This window comes from Cupressus sempervirens, chromosome 7 (genome assembly GCF_028749045.1).
Source record: "Cupressus sempervirens isolate cs-2001-9-10 chromosome 7, ASM2874904v1, whole genome shotgun sequence".
Lineage (NCBI taxonomy): Eukaryota > Viridiplantae > Streptophyta > Pinopsida > Cupressales > Cupressaceae > Cupressus > Cupressus sempervirens.
Genome location: NC_143124.1, coordinates 277,784,374 through 277,791,794, shown reverse-complemented (window position 1 = coordinate 277,791,794; position 7,421 = coordinate 277,784,374). Strand labels below are relative to the sequence as shown.

General features: G+C 32.6%; 1 pseudogene; it reads left to right on the top strand.

The window, feature by feature from the left end:
* Positions 1 to 6,140: 6,140 nt before the first annotated feature.
* On the top strand, positions 6,141 to 6,811 carry LOC149546500 (dehydrodolichyl diphosphate synthase CPT3 pseudogene; annotated as a pseudogene).
* Positions 6,812 to 7,421: the final 610 nt, after the last annotated feature.

The following is a 7,421-nucleotide window of genomic DNA, read 5'->3' as shown; positions in this document are numbered from 1 at the left end:
TACACTATACATATGAAATGTGATCAAATTAGTAATTTACCTGTGTGTCAATGCCAAATGTCTCGTTCAGGAACTCATTGGTGACAAGCCCATCATCCGCACCATCTCTAGCATGAGTGCCAAATGTGCATAGGGATCCGCATGAAATGCACATGTGACCACAATGCATAGAAGGCTCCCCCTCAACTAATGGGCTCATGGAATGGATGAGGGTCTGCGTCAAAGCATTAATGGTCCCTAGAGTGCTGGCCTCTACATGTTCCTCCACAACTGAAGGAATAATCACATGCTCGTGCTGTGGATGGACCATAGGTGCCCTAACTACATTAGGGTCACGATGTGCTCCTGGCCTCTCAAATGATGATCCCTCACCTCTACCCTGGGAGTGTAACATATCAAAATAATTGGGGATCTCCCCAAGGAAAAACTCACAATATAATTTCTTCAAAAAATACATGGGGACCTCGTGATTGTTGCAAGGAGGGGCATCAAAAACCATCCACCATCTATCCCAAAAATTATTTCTAATAGCATTGTGTATGCACCAACGGATGGGGAATCCTTTAGTACCCTCTCTAACAATATTTGGCTCACCGACTTTTCTAAATAATGCACATATACTACCTTTTGATATTTCTTTTTTTTTTAACAACTTCATATGACAATTTATTTGCATAAAATCTTTTTTGTTCATCCCTCTTAGCCCGCCAAATATCTAACTGACCACTAACTGAGGCTATCTGAGTGTTAATGGATTCGAGGGATAATGCCAATTGAGCCCTCATTAGATTGGTTTGTCCAGATTCTTTCAACCGAGCAATGAGTCTTTCTAATTCAGTTTTCCCTCTCTGTATTTCATTTCTTATATTTTTTTGTGTGCCTGGTGGAGGTCTTGCAATTGGTTCGGGTTGTGGAATTTGTTGTTCTTCTTGAGGAGGGTTTTGATTTTGAGGTTCTTGAGGTTTTTGTGGATTTTCTAGTTGATTATGGACATTTCCTAATAAAAAATCAATTGAAATCCAACTAAATAAATAAATCTAAATGAAATTTGTAAAAACCCTACAAAAGAATATCAAAAACCAATAAAACAATATGGAAAACATATTAAACAATGCAAAGTTAAGTTTATATCACTTACCTCATCATCGTGGGTGTGCTTGTTGTCTTGGATTTTGTCGGCGAGGAGGCATTTTGGCAAATGGTGGTGAATTTTTGCTGTCAAACCCACGTACGCACTCTTGGAGAGCCAAAAAACAAAATGAAAATGATGGGCCACGGGTTTGCAACCCATCATATAACTTTTTGGATGTTATAATAGTGCGTACGCACTATGGCTTGGGTGACCCAAGCCATAGCACGTATGCGCTATTGAAAATTAGAAAAAAAAAAAAAAAACTTGTCATCTTTTTGGCACCACAACTCAGTTCATATGCCCCCCAATGTTAATTGTAAGGGAACTACGAGTCAAATAATGAAAGAAGATGGCATACCTTGACATACGTGTCATTGCTATGTTGGATAAACAATTCATAACCTTCAAGTTCACCAACAACAATACAATGGCAAGAAGAGTTGTTTTGGAGCCTTCATATAGGGACTCGTGTGCCTTGTCAAGTATAGGTACATCAAGCTCTACATCATCATCATCATCATCATTATCTTGATCATCGTGATCTTCATCATCATGGTCTTCTTCCATGGTATCATTACCTTCTACTTCAATATTCACACCTCCATGTTCCCTCATTTGGAAATCTGCATTCTCCAAATTGTCATGGTCCATAACATGAAACTCAGGGATGTTGACCTATATGAAAATGATGACCTTATATTAACCATGACCATGATTTCATCATCAAATCATGTCTTATTTAATTTATAAACTATTAAAATATATACCAATGGATGATATTTGTTTCCGCCTTCAATGTGACCATGTTGCCTACAATGTTGCTCAACTATTCTGATTAGATATCTTTGAGGTTTTAAGCCCTTTCAAATTTTGTAAGGACAATAAAATTTTCCATCACCTCTTCTTTTTAAGTTAGACCATAGTCTAGAAATTTTCTCCCTATTTTTTTGTGCGTTGATATCATCAAACATGGTCTTTCTTGAATGGAATGACTTGTTAGTGGAAGAAGGATGATTTATTTGCAACCTATGGATGGAGTAGTAAGAGGAAGACACATATAGAAATGAATACTAAAGCGAGACATATAGAAAGAGGTATATATAGAGAGATAGATTGATAAAGAGATAAAGAAATATAAAAAATGAAAAGAAACAAATACTTAGTTGACTTTCCATAACTGAGAGGACCAAATCTTTGCTGATTAGTTTAACATAGATTGATGAATAGAAAATTCATAATAAAAATCTAATTTTTTTCCACACTTGTTCAAACCATATAATGAATGAAAAAAAATGAATTGTATACAAGTCACTCCAAATCCTTAGCTTTTAATACACTTCATAGATGAGATTGCATTATATGGTTTGAACAAGATGTGGAAAAAAATGAAATGACAGAGTCACTCCAAATCCTTAGCTTTTAATACGCTTCATAGATGAGATTGATCATGACTCTGTTGATGATTTGGAGTGATAAGGATACAAATAGAGTGTAGTTGCTTTGTAAGCTTATGGTTTTTAAGTCATTTTGAAGGTCACTATGTTGGAACAGTCAAAACCAAAGGAGTGTATGGAACAGTCAGAGCTTTAAGTAATATATGAGATCTACAATCCCTTGTAACATCAAACAACCACTTTGACATGGCTTAGAGATCCTAAAAATCCAAACATTATAGGGAAGCATCCAACACAAACAAATTAATTTTCACATACTTTGCATGGATGATAATTTTACAAACTTGGAGACAAATAAAGCTCACTTAACCTTGAACAAAACTAATATTTGTTCTTCAAAAGTAATGAAGATAGTCGAATACCAAAAAAACTTAACTTAGATTTGGTTGAATTTAACAAGAAGGTTCTAAAGACCATTAATTAGAGAAATCAATTCAAAGGTGATGTCTTGTTGCATATGGTAAGAGAATTTCACTTTCTAAAAGAAATAGAACGCTTACTAGCTTTGTGACACATTTTGATACAAAGAATTATAGTGACTAGTCAAAATATCAATATGCTTGATTTGGTATTATATGTCAAATTTTATAGTGCAACTTGACTTCGAAAGGCATAGGTACTATCTTCAATTTCTTAGCTCCTATTATTTAAGTAGACTTTGATGCAATGAAGCTTGAACTCTATTTTGAAAAGAAAAGAGTTGTTGGTAATTTAACTTCCACAAGTGCCACTTATCCAATTTATATAAAAAGAATACCATCAATATTTGATAATAATTTCCATGATAAGTTGATGTAAAAGAAGTAGAATGAAAGTATAGTAATAGTCCAGATTGAGTTGAAGACAAATTTATGGTATTCATTGATTGCGAAGGATATCAAAATCATATATTATAGTTCAAAATTTTGAAATAGAAGAAGATTTGAATGTTAATTTTAGTTCTAATCCAAGATATAGTTCTAGATATTTTTAATGGTTATATACATACTCTTGTCAAGAAATAAGGTTATTATTTTTAAAATAACATTTAATCTTCAAAGCCACCTAAATGAAAATACACAATATTTTGGTCTTTTTGTTTCAATAATCCACTTATCCAATGAGCAATTATATCATTAAAAGCTTCATTATAGTATTTATAAAGGTCTTAAATTTTGTCAATTACAATCTTCCATAGAAGGAAAAGAAGTTACTAATTGCCCAGCCTAGATAATTTTGTTGAAGGAGATCCATGTTGTGGAACACTTGCAAGAAATGCAAGTTACACTTCAAAACAAACAAAGAAACACAAAGTTAGATGGTACTTTCTGCTTCTATAAATTCCATTTAATCCTAATATTAACATAAAATAGAATGAGTTTAAATGACCATAAACAAATTGGCTTTAGAAACTTTCATTAATTCTTGAATTTTTTTGAAACATTTAAATTGAAACCCAAAGTAACATGAATATTTGGACTTAGTTATCAAACCTTATTTTAATAGCATACTGAGGACTCCAAGAGCCTTATAGCAACCAAGGAGGGTGGAAGTAATCCACCATTGGTAAGAAATAAAGATTGCATGTGCATATAGCCTCAATCAGAGAGGATGATCTTAACAAGAACATCACATAAGAAGTAAGATTCAATAATAGAAATAGTGATAAAAAACTTCAGACTGGCCATTATATCAAGCCATCATTTGGATAAAAAAGTGGATCATCACATACACAAAATTGATGAACGTTAGAAACAATGATGAGCATATTACTTTCAGATTGATTTAAAGTTCTATATTTGATTGATAGAATATAGAAATAATATTCGCAACTCATCCATTCTTCTCACATATTTGAATTATAACACAATGATCAAACTTAGATCAATACAATCTCTATATATATTATAAATTTAGATCAGTCCTTGCCATATCAATGTGTATCTTGCAATGGCTTGATTTGGATTCTAGACGATCTCCATAAATCAACATTTCTACCAAAGTCAAATCAGATATTGCAATTGTTCATTCAATCCATATATTTGTAGATCAATATCTATTTTCCCTTATAGTTGCAGATCAATATCTATTATATCAGTGATCATTTTGAACAAAGCATTTTGGATATAATGTTTAAAAATTTGATATTTGTTGATCAAAGACTTTCTTCATCACCCACATTGTTTATTGATTTCAAATTAGAGGATCGTATTAGAATTATTTTTTGGCAATAAAATCTTGTAGATTAGTCTTCAATATTATCAAGGTAGAAGACATTTCATGTAAGAAGCCTTCAAGGCTCTAAGTGCTGAACTGACTATGGTTGTTTTTGGTTTTTATTGTTTTCCATTTTTTATTGTTTTTGAGATGGTTTGACATAAAAAAGCACTACATGTGTTGAATTAAAGCTTTTGAAAATTAATACTTGTTCTATTGGAAATTAAAGCACTAATTTTTCATTTTTTTCCCCTATTTTTTGGTGTAGCAAAATCAATTTTACTCCCAACAGAATTGGCATCGACCAATAAGAATTCATAATTTATTATATAAAAATTGATTTAAAAAATAAACCAATTTAAAAAAATAAATGAGCATTGAAAAATAGCTTCCTTTAAGGGAAGGGAATATCCAAATTAGACACGTTGATGGCATATTGCATTGGCTTGAAGACAACTTGTTAAAGAACAAACAAGTTTTAATCAATTTGGGTTGCTTGAAAGAAACAAGAGTTCAAAATGGGTCAAAAGAATATAGTAGATTAGGTAAGGAAGAATAATGTGAACAAATCAAATTAATTTAAGGAAGAATAACATGAACAAATACTCTGATGAGAATGATCTTAACATATTCAATATTACTTAGCACTTATCTTGACTAATTGTAGGAAATTCAAGCATTGTTAGGCAAGTTGATTGACAAGAGATGTCTCTTAGGAAATTATTACTTTGCATAAAATCTGATCTACACCAAGAAAATGTTTGCTAACCACTATACACACCATAGTTATCTCTTCCATGTTCATTTTTATATAATGAATGACGTTTCCCATCTCCTCTAAAAAAATAATTTCTATGTGAGTCACAGTGTAACTTCTAGAATTCAATCATTCATGCAAAATTAAGTCACCTGTTGATATAGAACATGCATAACATGTGAAGTTCTCAATATCTATCTAACACATGAGATTGTCTGGTAGTGGTTCAACAACCTTGCTTTTTCATGATAATTTAGGTATCAACCAAATCATCCTATTTCATTAATTTTGTGAATTAATATTATTAAAGAACACACAAAAGATAAATAGGAACAGTGACATTTATGGTGGCTGTAGATTGAGTTATTAGTTGAGGTATCAAAAATTTGTCAATAATGTCTTTTAAGGCTAAAAACAACACAGAATAGAACTTTAAAGAGAGATCTAGAATCCAATTTTCATAAAAATAATTAAAAGATAAGATAAGCCAACCCTAATTTTTCCATCACAAATGATTTTGTGGTATGTAGTTAAAGACCCACATGAAAAAACTATTATATATTCCTTCATTATGATCAAGAAATGCCACCCATAATCAAAGATGGCAAGTTTAACAACATTCCAATCCTTCAATAGTTCTTACTTGCAAGAAAGTTTTACATTTCTTGCAAATTCAATGAGAGAATTGTTTATGAGATTTCTATTATGGTCTATTTCAGTAGGCCCTATTCCAAAGCATGTTGTAATCATAATGGATGGCAATAGGAGATATGTAATGAATAGAAATATGCAAAAATGGAGGGGCCATGAATATAGGTATAAAAACTTGATGCATACTTTGAGAGATTGTTATGAAATTGGTATAAATGTGTGAGTGTTTATGCTTTCAGTATTGAGAATTTCAAGCACTCAAAGGAAGAAGTTGAGACACTTATGAATTTAATGATAGAGAAGCTTGATCTTCTTGTTGAGAAGGAAAGCATGGTTAACAAGTATGGAATTAGGGTTCAACTTATAGGAGATATCAATCTTTTTCCTCAGAATGTGAGAGAATCAACAAAAAGGGCCATGGCTTTCTCTAGGAATAATGATAAGGCTATTCTGAATATATGTGCTCCTTATACTGGTACTCAAGAGATTGCTAAGGCTATTGAAGATGTTTTGAAGGAAGGGGATTTGGATGGAAAGAAGGTTAGTGAAGAGGATATTGCAAAGCATTTGTATACTGCATCTATGCAATACCTAGGAAGCATCTTAGATTGTAACTATTAAGTCTATTTTAATTTTCAACTCTTCTTCTTCATTATTTCATAGAGAAAAAAACTTGTTACGATCAAATAGCATACCTGGGTAGTGGAAGAAACCCATTTAACATTCGTTGCCCAAAATAGCAAGTCAATAATGTAAAACCCTTCACCAATCAGCAGTAAAATCTTCAAGAGATGATACCAAACCCTAATGTAGCCTTAGGCTTCTTATAATGTTGTATTTTTCCCTTAATTTTGATGGTAGTAAGTCTTCAAGTGGCCCTCTATGCTCGAATGATGCTCCAATTGAAATGCCCTCCACTATGCCTTCAAGTGAAATGTCCTCCACTATGCCCTCCACTATGTGAAATGCTAGAATGGTGCTCAAGCGAAATGCCCTCCACTATGCCTTCATGCTCTACCCCTCCTCAAACACAAAATTAGGAAGTTATTCAAGTCTCTCATCTCTGCTAGAGTTACACTTTTGAATGTGCTTTCTTCTCGGTGACTTACTCAATGCCCAAGAAATTATTGATGAGGCAACTAGATTCACCTTTTAAACTACCCTGGGCCTTCGAGATTCATGTAAGATACGTGTATCAATACTTCTTTGAGGATTCAACCTCTTCTCACTA